This window comes from Falco punctatus (genome assembly GCF_963210335.1).
Source record: "Falco punctatus genome assembly, chromosome: 6".
NCBI classification, from domain to species: Eukaryota; Metazoa; Chordata; class Aves; order Falconiformes; family Falconidae; genus Falco; species Falco punctatus.
The window spans coordinates 16,662,802-16,680,358 of NC_137585.1; the positions used below are offsets into that span (position 1 = coordinate 16,662,802).

At 45.1% G+C, this 17,557-nt stretch overlaps 1 protein-coding gene across 6 annotated transcripts in view; it reads right to left on the reverse strand.

The window, feature by feature from the left end:
* Positions 1–17,557, reverse strand: part of PPFIBP1 (PPFIA binding protein 1) — a 119,537-nt gene that overhangs the window by 82,722 nt on the left and 19,258 nt on the right. For all 6 annotated transcript variants that reach the window (XM_080392866.1, XM_080392869.1, XM_080392868.1 and 3 more), the window contains exon 2: positions 3,373–3,446. The gene's annotated coding sequence lies outside the window, so the exon portion shown is untranslated. The remainder of the gene's footprint in view (positions 1–3,372; positions 3,447–17,557) is intronic.

A 17,557-nucleotide genomic window follows, 5' to 3' on the forward strand; every position in this document is an offset into this window, starting at 1 on the left:
ACGCCTGCCCCAGCATGCATGCCACAGCCCCTCTGCTCCAGCAGCCGGGCAGGAGTGGGGCTGGGGGTGGCCTGGGGACCACCCGCACCCCAACCGCGGGCAGCGTTACACCTCCTATAACCACGCACAGCAGCCACAGGCTCTGGGGAAATGTTTTAGATTATTACTATTTTGAGTACATTTCAGTTTAGCCCAACTGTTCAAAGCCCAGGAAAAGCTGTGTGGGGGCTGGACCCTGCAGGACAAGTCACCAAGTGCTAACAAACACAATAATGAGACGTACATAGAAGTAGCCTTGTAGGTCTTTCCCTCACATATTGTCACTGGGGGAAAAAAACCCAACAAATACAGTAACAGGGGTGACTGGACGGGCGCTGTTTCAGCTTCAGACAGCTAGACAACTTGCTGTCACCAAGTGCAGACTTTAACTTGAAGTAGTCCCAAAAACTGGCGAAGCAAGGTGAGGATGAAAACCTGCGCAGATTTTGCTAGAAAAGAGCAGCAGCCGCAGGAAGTATGACTGAATCTGGCTACACGGACGTAGCCAGGTTTCTGTGTCTCCATGGCACCTCGCTACGGCAGCTCTCTCTGCTAAGGCTTATTTTAAAAGCCTTATTTGGCTTTTCTGGGTTTTTTTTATACATGCTGCCTTACTGTGGGCCGTGGTTGGACTGTCAGCACCATGCTTAACATTGTGCTTGCTAGGGAGGAAACAACGGGATGGGAATCTGTGCTTCTACAGCTAAATAGAGGCAGCAGGCAGAGGCACAGAAATACATCACTCGAAACACACCAGCACATTCTGCATGGCAAGACTGGAGCTCAGACATCTGGGTTGAACTTGGGGCAACACTGCAAGAAAGTCCGTGTTCCTCCCCCTGGCTGGGAGCAGCAGACAGCAGTCTGAAACAGCCCACTGCTCCTGTCAACGCTCAGTCAGGCACAGGAATTTCTTGCCGTCTTGTTAGGAGAGGCTCTTATTTGTTTAATGGTGAAAGCAAGCAGCAGCTGGAGAAATCAGCTCCAGCTTTCCAGACCGATTGCTGAGGGCAATGGGTCTGACTTGAACAGCATGCCTCCAAATACCAGAAACACACCAGTACTGGAGCTACGGAAACAGAGAAAAGGACTCAGCAGCTGCTACTACAGCCTGGGATGGACATGGACACACACCCCTTCCCAGGAGCAACAGCACAAGTGACGGAAAACAAAGCAGATTTAGGTCCCAAAACTTCTGCTGCTTTTAGGGAGAGGAAACCAGCACAGCATCTGGAGAGGGAAGAGGCAGACTTCCAGTGAAGGCAAGACATTAGCACAGTGATGCCAGCAGATTGAAAGTCTCCAAACACACATCCAGCAGAACATGGCTGCCAGCCAACATCGGACTTCTAATGATGTTTTTACAACCACGACAGACCCAAATCCAGCTGGAGTGCAGGGCCAGCTGAAGCGTAATCACAGCAACTCTGATAAGCAGCAATAAAACTGAAGAAATGTGACCAGGATGGGACACAATAGGTGATAACCACTCCTGGAGCCAGCAGACATCTGATTAAAAACCCAGGGAATAAAAGCATTTGGCACTAGAGTTTAGGGTTCCTGACAAACAAGGAGCAACATCCACTTCTTTCCAGGTCCAGTGCAAGACCTCGGGCAGCCTGTGAATCCCACAGAGAACTCACACACAGTGATTTAATGTGGGAAGGGTCGGAGATCCAAGAAGAAGCGCTCCAAAGGCTACGGAGAGGAAAAGGGAGTAGGAGAAGGGAAATAATATTTCAAATAAGACACCAATCCTCACATACTGTGGGCCTGCACCAAGGCTGGGGATACAGGACAGCACTAAGGAGCAGCAATACCCAAAGCCAGAAAAGCCCCAAGCCCTTGGTGAAAGCACACCGGTGGTCCCAGGCAGCAGAGGAGGTCCTTGCTGCCCTTTCCAAAGCCCAGCGGCTGTTAGCAAACCTGTGGGCTGCAAGGCAAGCACTCCCTCGGGTCACAGGCTGTTAAACACTGTGGGAAACAGCAGCCACCACTGACCCTATCAAACGGCCCTGGGGCGGCACAGGGAACATCATGATGTGCAGGGGAACAGGAGGGGGATCCAGCCCATCCACCACAGAAAGCGCAGACAAAAAGGCAACAAGGCCCAGCTGGAGTGGGCAGACCGCCTTATGAAGCATGGAGACAGCAGTCAAGAAGCCCAGTACAGCTGTGGGACAGAAGAGGGCCCTGGACAGGTGAACAAATAAATGACCAGATGTGCCTTATGTAAATGCGCCACAGGAAGGGAGGTACGCTTGCTTCTCCAGCAGGCACCACCTCAGAGAGGATGGTACAAAGACTGCACTCCTCATCCAGCGATGAGCAGCTGGGAGATGAGAGCAGCTGAAGGGCAACAAGCCAAGACAAAGGATGCAGTGTGCTAGCAGACACTGGTCTCCGCAAGTGGTTGTACGGAACAGGAAAGATAGCAACAGCGTGAGTCAGGAGAGACCCAGCAAGCGGCTGGGATCTCAACAGTGGTCTATGGGGCAAGCACATCCCAGCTGCGGGGTGTGTGGCTGAAGGGCAAACACAGCAATTTGACCCAGCTCTCCAGCTGGAATCTGGGATGCTAAATCATGCTAGATCATACTGTAATACCCAAAACAAAGTAGATGAGGGATAACCATTCCCAAAACAAGACTGCCAGCTCTGACATGCACTAGGCTACTTGGATCAAATGAGTCTAGACTGAATGCAAAATGCCACTCCTTGAAGTCAACTAAACTGGGCCATTTCCACAGGCTAATGCGACAAATTTACTTTTTTATTTTGCTGAATATGTTTTCACATAAACTTGCCCCGCTAATCTGAAAGCTCTCGGCAGTTCCTCTGCACACTGCCATAGACCTGTTGAGTCAGATTAACTGCACACACACAGCACAGCTGTATCAAGCAGGCATGGCAACTGGCCTTGTACTGGAGCATTAGCACTACTTTAGCCCATCTTGTGCCACACAAGAGCTCCAGGGGTCATTTCACTTTTATTTCTTGGATAATCAAAATATACTTCACTACTCTGCCACAGTCCATATGTTAATTCCAAATCCACTGTCTTTAAAATGTGAAAAGCCTTCCTGAATCTAAACAGCGGCTCAGACTGTGTTAAGTGATGGCTATCCTTTAAAAGATACCGAATAAATGGATGTCTATAGAAGCAGAAACAGCATGACATTCTTCTACAACTCCTGCTGGAAGCTGTACATAGCATAATTTTAATGACATTTGAAATAAAAGCCTAAAGGAGCTGTTGTGTAAGGTATCAATCAAAAACCAGCAGATTTGTAGATAATAGACATCAGCAATGCGGTGTGTTAGATTACTCACCCAGAGGAGCACACTTAACGCAGATCTGCACTGTCACTTGAGCAAGTACCACTGATCCATATAAACTTCTGACACTGAAAAGAGAAATCGAGAATTTTAATTAATCACTACAAAGCCTGAGGCATCTTAACAGTGATGGCTTTTAAAAGTTTATCATCAAGCGACACAGGATACAGTAAGCACAGTGGATGACGTACATAACAGCATTAAAAAGAGCTAATATTGAGAGATTAAAGGATGACAACTGATGTACAAAGGGGAAATGAGCTTGTTTATTCCAAGTAACTCCCAGCCACACTATTTCTCAGTATTTCTGTATTACATGGTTGGCCTGTGGCTGCCCTCCACCTCCCCAGCTGATCACACGCGTAACACAAAACTAAGGTGGCAAATGATGCCTTGAAAGACTTTCTTCTCACTATTGCAGTATCCAAAAATCCCAAACAAACACCCCATGGCATAGAACAGCTAGAGACCAGAGCATAAAGTGAAGCCAGGGGAAGTCGAGCGGCCCACAGCACTGAACCAACCCTACAGCTCATTCCCAACCACTATTCCTGAGTCTCTTTACTATGACTATTCTGGTAAATCAAAGATGTTCTCTGTTACTGTGGTTTGACATTATGTTTTATTCATGGATACTCCCATCTACAGATTGTGGTCAAAGTAAGAGCTACTGGGTGTGGGAAGCTTGACAAAATTGCTCTGGGAGAAGGTTCTGGGTTAACTTTGAATTTGAAATGCAAAAGGGAAGTTTGGGGGATAAAACTCCAGACTACTAACAAAAAACTTCCAAACCTAGGCAATTACATGAACTCCCATTAGAAGAGACTTAAGAATCTGTAATTCATACATGAATGCTCAGTGAAATACGGCTGGTAGGAGGACTGAACCTTGAACACCGCAGTGTACCCCCACCTGGGACACTGAGCCAGCATGCTGAGATGCTGCTCTCTGATCAAAAATCATACCAAGAGCAGGAACAGATCTTGCCAAATCAACAGAAGTACAGGACAAGCAAGCAACATGATCATAAAGAAAAGAATCAGCTCAAGAATAACATAGTATTAAAGAGACACAGACTAAATTGGTTGTTCACTTGGGGCAACAAAGACCAACTGCAAATATCCAGAAGGTGCAAACTTGAACAGAGAGAACTCAGCCCATGCATGACTGGGAGATGAACAGAAAAGAAAAAAAAAAAAAAAAAGACAGAAAAAAGGCATTTTCAGGTCTAAATATTAAGAACTATAATAGATGGTCTCGGGGCACACAAATGATTGGGTGCTCATGGCTTCTCAGAGTAGTTTTTTAGAGTAGACTGAACAAAAACAGTGGGTAAAAAAATTACACAGAACACAAATGACCAGGACGTATGAGTCTGTGCAAGCAGACTCTGTCACAGGACTGGGGCTTCAGGCTATTGCAACAGAATAATTATGTACTGAACCCTGTGCAACACAGGAAAAAAACATCTGTCAGATGGAAAAAGAGACAAAATGTGGTAGGAGGGGAAAAAAAAATATTTGAGGTTTCTATAAAGGGTACTGCAGAATGTCATATACAAAACTACAAAGCTAGGGGAAAAAAGTTAGTTAACAGTGTTATTTTAAGTCTGCTTAAAGTAATACCAAGGGCTGAAATGGAAAACCTATAATTAGACAGAGCTTCTCCCCTTCATTACAAATATTTGACTCCAGCTGAGCCAGGCAAGGCTCACAAATTGACGGGATCCCTGTGAGTCCCACTGCCTGGGCTGCCAGGACCCACAGGCAGCAGTCGGGCAGAGGGGAATGTGATGTGGAGCGCCGTGGGATCAGTGGGATTCCGAGCCTGTGCCCCGCTGCATGGGGCTGGTTGGCCAGCCAGCCACCTTCGGTCACAGCTGGTCCACCCCTCTTCACACCCACTGCAGAGGCAGCCAGCCCCAGTCTCCTCATGGTCTTCTCCAGCACAGGGAAGTCCCGGCAGCTTGTCAGAACAAGGCTCCCTGCCACCCCTGCCTGGTCTGCCTCCCTCCATCGATGTCGCCTTTAAGGACAAGAGAGCCACGCTGCCCACGAGCGTCAACCCCTGATTGATTTGCTCTTCCTAGTGTGGGCGCTGGCAGCACCACTGCTATTCCCGAGCCTCTCCACCACGACTATTCTGGTAAATCAAAGATGTTCTTTGTTAGTGTGCTGTTTAAATGACAGTTTAGTCATTTCCTTCTCAACAGAGTCACAGTTACACATACACAGACCACACCTCGGGCACGCTGTACGGCTGCTCGCCGTCTGATGAGGAAGGGAGCACTAGCATGCATTTCTCAAAAGTGAGCTAACTGCCTTAGTCCCTACCTCGTCACCATAAGGATTCAGTTTGTTTCAAAGGCTGCTAGGGAAGTGGTCTACATTTCCTATCCCCCCTGCTTTGCTCCTTCCTCAAACTCCATTTAATTTTTACTACAGAACTTCCTGTGCTGGTTTTGGCTGGGAGAGACTTAATTTTCTTCATAGAAGCTGGTATGGGGCTATGTTTTGGATTTGTAATGAAAACCATGTTGATAATTCAGGGATGCCCTCGCTGTCGCTGAGCAGTGCTCACACAGAGCCAAGGCCTTTTCTGCCTCTCACCCCATGCTACAGGTGAGGAGGCTGGGGGTGCACGAGGGGTTGGGAGGGGACACGGCCAGGACAGCTGACCCCAACTGACCCAAAGGGACATTCCATATTCCATATGATGTCATGCTCAGCGTATAAAGTTGGGGGAAGAAGGAAGGGGGGGACATTTGCAGTGATGGCGTTTGTCTTCCCAAGTCACCGTTACCCATGACGGAGCCCGGCTTTCCTGGGGATGGCTGAACACCTGCCTGCCGGTGGGAAGTGGCGGATGAATTCCTTGCTTTGCCTTGCTTTCGTGCACGGCTTCTGCTTTACCTATTAAACTGTCTTTACCTCAACCTTCGAGTTTTCCCCTTCTACCCTTCCGATTCTCTCCCCCACCCCATGGGGGAGAGCAAGCAAGTGGCTGCGTGGGGCTCAGTCGCCAGCTGGGGTTAAACCATGACACTTCCCCAGAAATCTCAGACTCTAATCCTAGAGCTAAGGAAACCTCTCTTGCACAGCCTCACCTCTGAAAACTATTTTCAAAAACAATTCCTATAGGGCTGGCTGTGACATTCACCCCAGTATTTCTCCTGGCTGAACAGGACACAGAGCTCCAGGGGGCTTTACCCTGCGACCTGCATAGGATGCCTGGAAGGCTGCCAGCCCCCAGGGGAAGCTGGAGCTCAGGGACACTGGGTGAAAACAGGGACTTGTTGGGACTTCTGGGGAAGGGTGGAGTTTTACTGGTTTAGCTGGAAGGGTAAATTATCATCCAAGAACAGCAACCTAGGGAATAGCTGCTCTTATGTCACACACGATACGTGCCATGAAGCCCTGATCAGAGGGTATGCAGGCAGCCAGGCATCTGGGGGACGGGAGTTATTCATCCTCTATAGCAAGAGCTAAGCTCTCCAACGAGTTCAATCTAAGTTCAACTTCAGTATCAAAAAAACAACCTCCCAGAAAACCACATTCATAATCAAGAGTCGATTTTTAGAAATAATTTAAGAAGTGCAGGACTAGGCAAACCAGGTGAGATAGAAGTTAATTGGATTTTTGCTTTCATACAGAGAACATCACAAAATATAGATGCCCTGGAGGAACCTTTCCAGTATCCCCAAGGGAAAAAAAAAACAAACACCAAAACAAAACAAACAAAAAAACCCTGCCAAGACAAACATAAAGGCAAAACAAGAGGGGTGCACAACATGAAATTTGTTGTCCTTTCCAGACTACAATCTCTTAACCAGGAAGAAAACACAAACCCTAATCTTACCTGTTCAGCAAGACTATTTTACCTTTCCAATCAAAGGTTTTCTACAATAGCCACCAATGTCTTTTTCAAACTCAAGAAGCACAACTGCATGCAATTATGCATTGTATTAATTAAAACAGGACACAATCCCATGATTAAACACTGAAAAATGCATATGTTGCATTGCATTTCAGGACACAATAAGAAGGCTGCAGCACTATTTCTTTGCTTTGTGCCCACTAGAAGGTTTGCTCCAGGAACATTTTTGGAAGAATGTGAGTACTGCAAGCAAATAATCTGATTTAAATTTGTTCTTTATTAGATAAAAATACAGATCTGTTTTTCCTAATAATTTCTGATAAAGAGGAGCTTTAAGATCTGAGTCTCTCTACTAAAAGCTAAAAAATTACCCTGTAACATGGGACCCAAGTAGTCAGTGCACAATTAAAATTACTCCTCCTTCCGACATATTTACTTCATGTCTGCATGTTTGTGTTACAATTAAAAAGCTGCAATGACATTCTTCCCACATTTTTAAAAGAAAATTCCACAGGCAACAGTACTCAAAGACATCTGTATTCATTTATCTCCCACCACTCCCTCTGATCCCAAAACACTCCAGGAGCTAAGCCTCCTACACACACGCCTGAATTAATTGTGAGGGCCAGCCGTGCTTGATTACCAGGTTTTGTAATCGGATTGTTTACACCTTGAGGACACGGTCAGACTGGTGAGCAAGTCATCTGGGCAATGGACTCGGGACTTCCAGCACCAAGAAATCACACAGGAACAAGGCACCTGGGCAGAAGGGTTGTGGCTGCCCAGGAGAGCATCAGCTGGTGAGCAAAGCTCAGCCTGCTGCAGGGGACAGTGCAAAAGAAAGTGGCCGTACTTTCTCAGGCAGAGAGCGTTTCTTGAAATCCGTGGTGAAGGTTCAAACTGCTCTGCCCTGCAATGGAAGCAGACGCTGCCTGTAACACTGACAGCTCAAAGGAGTCACAGTTGCCTCTCCAGGAAACATCTGACAACAGGCGGTCAGCAGCTCCATGCACATCCTGACCTCTCACCACTTCAGAGTGGGGGATGTAAAAGCCTCTGCTTTCTCAAGGTAGTAGTGCTTGGATATCTTCTGACAGCCACCTCTTTCCACAGCTTGACTGCCAGGAGGAAAGTTGGCAAGCAGCCTCCTCTGCTCACCTCTTGTCTGCCATGCACACCACCTTTGGACAACACAACATGAGCAAGTCCTCAGCTTCTTCCAGGCACCCTCCACCTGCAACTGAAATGCTTGTTCCCAGAAGCCGAGCTGCAATTGCAGCAGTTGCGCCGAGCCCCAGCTTCACGCAGATGCACATGAAGGCTCCCACGCAGACACAGCTCCTTGCCCAGGCATGCACAGGCATTTCTGCAATCTCATTATTCAGCTTCCCCCAGATCTATATAAATTATAAATTATTTTTGCAGAACTTGGCCATGCACTTTCAGCCTTTCCAGCATGCACTTTCAGCCTTTCCAGCAGTAATAGCTAGGTCATCCTGGGCATTACAAAGCATCTTTTTAAAAAAAAAAAAAAAAATTACATTGAGAAGATTCTTGCTTGAGAAGTTTATTTGATACTTGTGAACTCTAGCTCTAGTCTACATTAATAGACTCCGTTTTTTCTCTTTAAAGAATGAATCAATAGCTACTAGATAGAACTTGACTCAAAAATTTATGAAGGAAAATTAATAGCATGTACATTTCCAAGGAAGTCAGTAACGTAAGCTGAACATGTCCAGTTACCTTCCTTTGGAAAGGTGGACAGAGAGTTTAAAGCCAACAAGCAAAGCAATGAAGACACATTAACAGTTTGAATGATTTGGGGAGCTAACGGTTTTCCATGGAAAAAGTCATCAATGCATGTCTTATTTTGGTATGCTAATAGTACAGATTTTTGTAAAAGGCCTTTGGGCAAAGGCTGGTTTGAACCTGAATGGAAGTAATCCAGGCTGCAGCTTGAATAATTTCCCTGCATTTGTACCTATCATCTATCCACACCAAGTAAGTATCACCCACCAATACAAACACACAATCTCTCTCACATTTAAATCATCCTGCCCCTGGATACATTTTCCAGCTGCTGCTGCAGACCACTTAACAGATCTCTTATTTACAATGGGACAGGCTACCCGCACTGAGACAAATACATAAAACACAGATGCGTTAGCCCTCCTCTTCATTTTTGGTTTCTGGAAGGCTACATACCTTTTGACACTGACAAAAAACACGCAGCATCCACATTAACAAACCAACCTGGTTTGGACATTACTATACCCACAGCTGAAACCCGAAAGAGTAGTTGCCCATCCTGCAAGTGCCAGCCTGGAGCTTAAAAACTGAGTTTCAATCCAAAACCAGAGGGTCTGGCACACACGGAAACCCAAAGTGAAAACTAAAGGGACCCAAGCAAAACTAACCAAATCATCAACTCCAGTGACCCAAGCAGCTGTTCTCACATACAACAGTATCTCCTACCACAAAACAGTACATTTGAACAATGTACAAGCACAAATGTCACTGAATAAACATACTGGTGTTGGTGGATACAGACAACACAGCCAACCGCCACAGCAAAGATGCACTTTCTGGAAGTGTAATAAAATGTAAATAATTTCCTGAGTCAGAGAAGAATAACACCAGACAGACCATTTAATGAAGTACTTTTAAGACCAGTAGCAAAAACAAACTGCAGCAGGTTTAAATAAAAGCTTTCAAATCACTAACTTATCAGATTTTAAGTGAAACTAGACATGATTTATGTAAGGAAAAACTTTATGACTAATCTATGAGTAATTTTATATTGGAGCACCACTCATGCAGTTTCTGTCAGCTAGTGCTTTGTTTTTAATTCTACAAGCCAAAGCAACAGGTTATGCAGTTTATCATCTACAAAAATGCAGACGTCAGTTGATGGAAGATGTAGAAGTGACTGGAAGACATGGAAGATTATTTAATGAACTTAATTGAAGATCTCATGCCCTCAGCACCCATGTTATGGAAGCAGTGTGATAAGAAGTCTGTGCAATCAGATAAGGGGAGAATTGAATCTCCTGGAAGACACTTTCTGTAGCATGAATTTGATACCACCAAATACTGGTCTTGTCAGTATTCTGCTTCCTTCACAGTTATGTCAAGTTTGCTGACACCAAGGTGACTGAAGTCACTGATCCTGTTAATCACATGAAAACCCAGAGCACGCAGGGTGGACAGCCATCTTCAGGCATCACTTCTGTCCCTGTGTAAATACCAATGTCCGGTTGGTGTCTCAAGCAGCCCTGGTTCTGGAAGCCAGGAGGCTGCAAGAGTTTCACTAGCGAAGATTTTTTTTTTTTTTTTTTTTTTTTAGGGTAAGATGATCACAGTGAGTTGTGACACTGCTATTGCTAAACAAACCTGAGAAGATTATCAGTGTTTTCTCTCTCTCACAGGCACCAGTTTGGTCTTAAACTTCTACACGTGCAAAAGAAACAAGAAAAGCCTCCATGTGTCTCTTGGTTGGAGGTTTATGGGACACCTTCAACCTTTGTATCCTCTGTCAAATGCAAAAGGAGCTGCTCTATCAGTGTTCTTCATCTTCTTAATCTGACTGTTGTTGCCACACACTGGTTTCTGTCTTCATAACACTACTAGAAATAAGCACAAAACATTCCTTAGAAGAAAAAGATTGGGCTCACATGTAAGGTTTGCCATAACATTTCCCAGGAAGGTGCCCACCCTCCAATTATCCTGAATTGTTACAGGCATCCTTCGCTTTGAAGTTCAATCCTAGAAGGAACTTCTGCAACACCACAAACTTACAAAAAACCCTTTTAATGAAGCATCCAAACTCTGTGTTTCCTGACCTGAGAAGTGAGTGGAAGCTATGCAAACAGCAAAAACCAAAAGCACTTACCAGGAAAAGGAACAAAGTAACATCCTTGTTGTTGTTAAGAAGAGATAGTCAAAAGACTTGAGTCAAAAACACCAGAAGTTAGGATCAACATAACTACATGATTTGCCAGCTTCACAAGTAAGTTTTATATGTTTATTTTGGTATTTTTCTGTGCAGACACTTCGATTCTTTCAGCCATTTTAAGTTGGTTACGTGCTAATATACATGCACACATCAGGATTCAGCTGTCACATTTTCGTATGTGCTGCAAATAATCCTGAAATACCATTTCTACTAATCACATTGTTCCGCACAGTTTTAAAGCACACAATTGCAGAATAAAACCCTCACCACATATTTTTGGCCTGGATTCTAAAGGAAATTAAATTTTTGCGGTAGTGTTGTTTGTCAGTCCTCACCCTATTAAATTTTCAACTCACTAGTCAATTTTGACCACATTTGGCAGAAGGCAGAGAGATCCGAAAAGGTGTCACATTCTTATGTCTTTCGGATAAATTAATATGTAGGTAGAGGAGACATCCAAATTAGCCTCACATGGAGTCAAAAAACTCTGCTGCAAGAAATCAGCAACTCCCTGCTTTATTTGGCTCCACAGCCACTCTGTCAACATCTGCATGTGGGCATCCAGCACCATGTTGACTCCTGTGGGGCCAACATGGGAGACACTGGAAAGAAACCATGGAACAAACAAAAAGGGAGGGAGAAGACAATTCGGAGATTAGGGACAAGGAAAATGAAGAGGTCCAAAGAGAAGGACCACAGGTCATGGCGTACAGAAGGCTAACGCACACAGGGGAAACAAAATCATAAAGAGCTAGGTTTTGTTGGCTCTGCTACCTGAGGGATAGCTGGTGGCAGCTCCTCGCCATCTCCACACCTACAAGTACGATGACATCCTTTCCCTGTCCCCGCTTCCACACCCTGGGAAGCTCACAACACACCATTCTCCCATCACAACCTGGGTTAGCTGTTCATAAGCCATGTTTCATCTTCAGATACCCACAAATAATGCTGGATGCTACTGGGCCCACAAATGGAATATGCCTTCAAGCTGGCAGATGGGACAGGAGTAGCACAGCAGCAGCTGAGCTCATGCTTGGGAAGAGCCGAGGCAGACTAGCCCCACCTCAACCCACAGTGTCACAGCTACAACAGAAAGCAAGATCCCTCTCCAGAATAGTCACCTACAAGCCGCTGCCACCTTCCTCTTCATCCCGGGAAAGGAGAAATGCACACCACATCCCACGAAGCTCTTGCGAGGGGAGGGAAGCACCCCGGGGGCACTACTGAAAGATGACCAACAGTACTGTCTGTAAGGAGTACAAAGGCAACAAAAGCTTGTGAGCCAAATGGAGATCACTTGCAACTTACGTGTGATGTTGCTGCCCAAGGAGCTCTCAGTATCATAAACCCGGACAGCTATTAGGGGAATGAGGAGCACAATCAAATTATCCTCGCTCCAGAAAAAGGGGAGCGCTGAGGGCCAGAAAGAAGCAATGACTACCCTGAGAGATGCCAAGCAGCCAGGACAGGCAAGGGGAGCACACTGCAGAGCCAGGATGGACATCCCCCCCCAGCCAGGGCTGAGCCACCCCAGGGCAAGTCCTACAGCCACCGGTGCCAAGTGAGGTTCGCCCCACTCCCTCCCTGCGCTTAGTGACTGGCAGGCAGACAGCAGGAGGTTTTATGCATTAGTTCTTAGAAGTGAAAGCTTCTGCACCATAAAAGCAGAATGCAAGTATCTCCTCCCCACTCTTCCACAAGCCTTTCTGGTTTAGTTTTATTTTATTCAAGAATCTCCTTTACAACCAAGCTATTACATCACTTTGAGGAGGAAGTAAGGGTACTGCCATCAGCATTAAATACCCTTTTCAGTAACAATTAGAGGGCTTTATCCTCAGAGGAAAAAGTTCATTAGCTTTCGGTCTCTCCTCTTCTTTAAAAAGGTCTGTGTCTTGCAACAACAGAAAAAACAGTTTTTGTCTCAGGGAAAATACTAAGGATGCAGTTCAAGACACAGAAAAGATGCAGGCAGAGCATCTCACAAGATAAACAAGACACAAACAATTTCCCCTTTTAGGCCAGCACTTCAAGTTACACAAAAATTTAAAGTCACCAGCATTGCCTTCCCCCCAAGGTCTCCATGGTCTTAATATGCAAACCATGTCTGCAATGGCATCCCACTTGTCAGAGGGCATTTCACCCAGCCCTCAGACTGAAGCCTTGTGTGACCACAGCTGGCAGGCTCTGCAGGGACGGATGGTCACAACAGCCCAAACAGCTCCACTGCTGCAGCAAACACCCCGGGGCAAGAGCAACATGTGTCCTATGGGCAGCACAGAGAAGACGCTGGCCCTGTCAGGAGCGCTGGATCTGTCCTGCGATAAGATGATGTCTCTCCAGCCATCATAGTCTGGCTCCTCTTATTAACAGCAGGGTGCTGGCACCTATAGCCCGGGGCTCTGAGCCAAGCACTGCAGCGTGTCAAAAGCAAGGTGGCACGGTTTATGGAATAGAGCTTTGAGACACTGGGGCTGGAAACACGACAGAGCCTGAGCATAATAATAATAAAGCTATCCAACAAAAACAATAAGCCTTAAATCACAATTAATTACAATCAATAAATGCATCGTAGCAGGGCCTGAAAAAGAGCCAGGTGGGGATATCTGACCCCAGAAAGCAGCATCTTCATCTACGAGCTTTCCACTCCACTTGGTCTTATTAACTCTCCTACTTCACTTCCCCAGTTTTCACTCCAATGGAGGAACAAGCAGCCCTAACCACCTAGCAGCCAAGCAGAGATCAGTCCAGTGAAAGCTAGTTTCATATTTCACATGAAATATGAATAAATATTTCATATTTAATTGGTTGGTTGGTTTCGTGGAAGGACAGCTGGTTTTTTAAGGAAAGAGGTAAACTTCGCTTAGACTCCAAAATGAAAGTCAGATGTGAAAGAACTAGTTATAAAAATGCTGAGGGCAAACAAGTGCACCATTAGGTATATGTTGTATTGTATCTTCATTTAGAAATCAGCTAAAAACCATCTTTCCCATGGGGAACAGTTAATATTGGAAGCCACATACATCCTACACAAGGATGTCTGTATTAAACATCCTACATAAAGATGTCCCTAGAATCCTGTAATTTAGCAAACCAGATTTTTAACTGCTGTGTAAAATTTGGGTGACAGCAGAAAGACTCCAATGCCACGTAAACTGATTATTTTCCACCATGTAAACTGGGGAAAGGACCATCTTCAGCATCATGTTCTGAGAGGTGGTGGAGCACAGGGAGACCCCACCCCCTGTGCAGAAGGGCTCGGTGAAACCTAAGCCTTTCAGTGGAAGATTGCAGACTCCGTCTCCTCAAGCCATACCTAGCAGCACATGTTGCTGTCCCATGGAAGAGGTGGCAGAAGGAATGGCGGTGGGAGAACTGGACAAGGCCTTTTCAGAGAAAGTCACCACCACACCTCTCACTTTCTGCAATCCAACCCCCCCCCCCCCCCCCCATTACCATACACAGTGATTTACTCTCATTAGAGCCCCCTCCACAGATGAGAGGTTGCTTCAATGATGGTGTCAGGATATGGACAAAAAGCTTCCAGGTGACAGCATGTTTCTGCCTCAGTCCCTTTTATCCCTAAATACCTCCTAAGAGCCCTATAAATTTGTGGAGGGGGAAAAACAGCCTCCCAAACTTGACCAAACACTAAAATATAGCTCCTGTTTTATCTACAGAGCAAGTCATCACTTGAAAAAACATTGGGGTGTATGGGCTACAGTACAAAGGATGACATAAGAATACAGGTAAGTTGACCTGAATTTGCACCCCAGTGCTTTTCAGTGGCTGCCTTAAGTGTTTTTATGATCGTGAGCAGTCAGCTGTTAAGATTCTCATTAGGAACGGGAGCACTGATCCAAACAGAGGCAAAGGCTATTTTACTTCGATTTCCACAAAAACCCCTAGCTACTGAGGTCCAACACAACTTTCACTTCCCATTCATTCCTCACTTACTGTGTTGTCTGGTCCTTAGGTATACAGAACATCCCTAACCCCAAAGACAAGGTCTAGCAGATGTCAAACTTGCAGAGCCCTGAATTTAAAAGAGGATGCAAGTGAAGACAAGCATCAGACAGGACTACATAAATGCAATGCTCTACAAAGCGTGATCTAGATGAACAAGAAGAACACGAGAAATGAAGTACAGAGAAGAGGAGGACAGATTGGGAAGATTTGTACGAGCAGTGTGTGCAGCACTGAACACTTTACTGCACAGAGAAGCCAGCTAGCTACTTTCTGTAAAGAAATGCATCTCAAGCACAGGGCTCTCAACATGCATCACCACACTCTTTTTTTTAATTCTGGATTTTTTCACCCCTTCTTCATGCAGGCTGAGAGATCACCTGCTGCAAGATGAAATTACTAACACAGCTTACTGCAGGTCCTGCCAGACTCATTAAATCATGGTAACCCTCACAGACACGGCAGCAACGAAGCTAGTGATAATGCATTTCTCCTTTCTGCTTGCTCACAGATTCTAACTCATTAGAGCACTTATCTTTATTAGAATTCCTTTATGTAGCCTAATTTTCCAAAAAAATAATTGCTCTCCTCTTCCCCTGGTAATAGAAATGAGACAGAGCTGTAAGTGATTTCATTTGCTGTTTATTCCATGGCTCTCCATTCCAAAAGTTTCTTTCAGATGTTCTGTATAAAGCCAGATACACTGGGTCATTAGAAAATGTCTCAGAGAAACCCAAAGTTTCATCAAGTTTTGTGTGGAAAAGATGAGTAATTTAGGAAGCTTTACATCTTTGAGTTTACTTTGCATTTCTTGCCAAAAGAAATCATGAACTTCCTTTCTTAAAAAACAAAACCCAGAGAGCACTGAAGAATTCATCTCTCCACTCAGAGCAGGGTAAACAGAGTTTACCCAATGCTCAGAAAGAGTCACACCCGTGTAAAACAAGCACAGAAAAGGAGAGCACGACAGATACCCGTACCACACGCAGCAGGAGAGCGATGCAGATCTATGCCCTGGCTTGCTTCACCCCTGGAGTCTCAGCAATGCTATCTGGTAATTATGCTACAGTGTGGTCTGGCAAGCCACAGGCTTCTGGCTTCAGGTTCAGGGCTCTGCTGCCAACTCGTTTGGGGGCTCCAGCACATCTCTTTACCATATTGTCTCAGGCTTCCCTCAGGGAAAGCAAGAAAAGACAGCCTAAACCCAGAACTGTTACTCTAGCTACGACTACAGTCCTGTGCGTGCAATTCAAACTCTAAAGGCCAACCTCACCATAGCTTTTTCAACATTTTGTTGGACCATCAATATGCCGGATGCCGAAAAGGTCACTGCTGAATTAATCACTGTCCTGCACTGACCACCACTCCCTACAAGTGAGTCAAAAATAGGGAGCACGGATTTGTATCCAGCCTTCCCTGTAATTCAAGAGTGTTCATGACAGATTATTTTGTTTCTGGCTGAGTCCAAGTCCTTGCTGAGCCCTCAAAATTTCTGTAAATGCTCACCAAGGAAGCTAAAATGAATCACTGGCTTGCAGCACCTCATGACACGCTAACCTCATGGCTTTAGCTCTTTAAAACTGTCCACCCCAAGCAAAAGCACAGGCTGCAGTTACAAACTCTGAACAGCAAAAATAGTACTATTTAAGACAAAAAAAATATGGTTTTTTTAGGAGCAGAGCAATTCACAGTCAGTACGTGCAAAAACCTTCTTCTACACATCTCTACGCTTCCATGTTTTCTAACAGACTTTCCATACTGCAGTGAGATTTGTGTAATTACTAGCTAGGTACTGAGAAACTTAATTGTACTTTATTAACAATTAAGGTTTTGTCTTCCTATCCAAGGGTTCTACTACTTTTAATTAAAAATTGCACATTGTAACATTGTTAAAACTATGCAAATCCAAGACTGTGAAGTCAGCTTTAATAAATGCAAAGGTAATCTTTGAGCCTCCATACAAGGATGCTGATACAGAGTTAAAAATAAGCTTTGTTGATACAGACAAAATCAAACAAACAAACATGTGAGGGTCCAGGAAAGAGTCTGAAAGCTGAACTTTGCATAATCCACCCTCAGTACCTTTTCAAAGGGCCAATGCGCCGATACAAGTCTCCTCAACAACTAACTTAAATGGAGTGCTTTACAACAGTTTTCCATCAGATTTGCAGCAGATGGAGGACTGCAGCTGGGATATCCTACATGGCAACCACACAGACCAAAAAGCCAAAATGAGGCATGACTCAACGGTGCTGTAAAGTCAAGAAAGTAAGAGAGCATTGAGTAAGATCCACAGGAGAGTCTGCTAACCCAGGCTAACACCAAACATTTTCTCTGTCTGTACATAAAGGAACTGCTTTCGATTCAAAGAGCACTTTTTACAAG